A 2074-nucleotide genomic window follows, 5' to 3' on the forward strand; every position below is an offset into this window, starting at 1 on the left:
TTTTTTTCATTCTTTTCTTTTTCAGCTTTGAACTGAATAAATTATTTGGTGCAAAATAAAATTATATTAATTAGCATGATAAAATTGATTAGTCGCAAAAGATTCGCGCGCATATGCAGTTGGACCAGTTGGATGCAATTGAATTTTTTTCTATTGTCAGATAGAAGCCTGAGAGGGGTCACGCCGCCGTTTTTCATAAGACACATTTTCTAATTGGTACAGTAGCGTCAACTAGATTCATTTTAGAGCCGGTGGAACTACATGGCCAGATCCACTTTTTGAAGCCATGGTAAAATGACCGGTTGGTGCATGTCCGTGCTAAACACATTATATATGGATCAAAATTGCGGAGAAATATTATGGATTTATTAATGTTTTATTAGGTGTGCGTGATGTTTTGCCATTCTAGTATATATTACAGCGATAATAAGTTATTATTGAAGTATTTTTATGTATTATTTTTATATACGCACATATGTGATATAAAATAAATTTTCTTAAATTAATTTCCTTATTAATTATTTTCCTAATTTTTAAATATATAACGTGTAGAAGATATTTACAATAAATTGCTTTTTTCTTATTCTCGAAACAAACTTATCAAGCATTTTAAGCAAAATTATTATGCTTTTAATTCATATTAGCTTTTTATAATTAAGTATTAATTATATTATTTAAGTAATTTTTTGATTTATAAGTTCAGTTGGATGCGCTAGTGCACATTGATGCACGTTAAAAGCTATTACATATAAATTTATATAAGCATAATTTATATATAAACATAAAGAAAACGATAATTAATAAAGATAATTAATATTATGCAAGTCTTTTGAAAATAAACATAACAATAGATACGCTTTGCTTAACATTATTTTCGCTCGAAGAACAAGATTCTTCGCACTCGTTTGTCCACCAAACGCTTCGGAGCAGAAATAGTGTCTAACGAAGTGCATTTATTGAATATACAAAAACTTTTATAAAATTTTTATATTCCTTATATTTTAATAAATTATTATAGATAAGTAAAAGTCTCCGATGTCATCGAAAGCGAGAGCGAGAACAAGTAGATATCGTCAAAGAGTTTCGAAGTTTCTTACATGCGAAGGGCTTATTCCTTTCTTATATAGTATTTCATGAATATACATATATGTGTCATATTACCATAGAAAATAAAACTTTTATATTTTGCATTTTACCTGTTTCAAGATAATTTTAATGGTTAATGATTTTTTTGCGATTAAAATGATACCAGACATGACATAAACCGGATAATTTTTAGTTAGTTTAAAAATTAGATAAAATATGTTTTTTCTTATCTAAAAATTATCTTATATAGTAAAAATTATCTGAATCATATCGTGTTTTTGATGTTATTTTAATTAAAAATCTCATTAATCCATTAAAATTATTTTAAAAATTACTTTTTAAAATAAAACAAATGTTTTAGTTTTTATTACATATGATTTTTGAATAAATAAATTATTATAGATAAGTAAAAGTCTCCGATGTCATCGAAAGCGAGAGCGAGAACAAGTAGATATCGTCAAAGAGTTTCGAAGTTTCTTACATGCGAAGGGCTTATTCCTTTCTTATATAGTATTTCATGAATATACATATATGTGTCATATTACCATAGAAAATAAAACTTTTATATTTTGCATTTTACCTGTTTCAAGATAATTTTAATGGTTAATGATTTTTTTGCGATTAAAATGATACCAGACATGACATAAACCGGATAATTTTTAGTTAAATATGTAATCAAAATTTTTATTATTAGTTTAATTAAAAATTATCCGATTTATGTTGTATTTGATGTCATTTTAATCGCAAAAATCTCATTACTTCATTAAAATTATTCTTAAACCGATAAAATACAAATAAGAATCTTTCTTAAAGTAAGAGTCGAAGTGACAGAAATCTAAATTATAAATTATCGTTTTGTTGTGATGCTTACGAACAATAATTAATTTTCTATCGATACTTAAAATAAAGATATTTTGTCCCATGTTTTATTGTACGACTTTTTGATTATTTAAATATAATTTGAATTAAGAACGCGCAATTAAATAAT

This window comes from Formica exsecta, unplaced genomic scaffold (genome assembly GCF_003651465.1).
Source record: "Formica exsecta isolate Colony F162 unplaced genomic scaffold, ASM365146v1 scaffold122, whole genome shotgun sequence".
NCBI lineage: Eukaryota > Metazoa > Arthropoda > Insecta > Hymenoptera > Formicidae > Formica > Formica exsecta.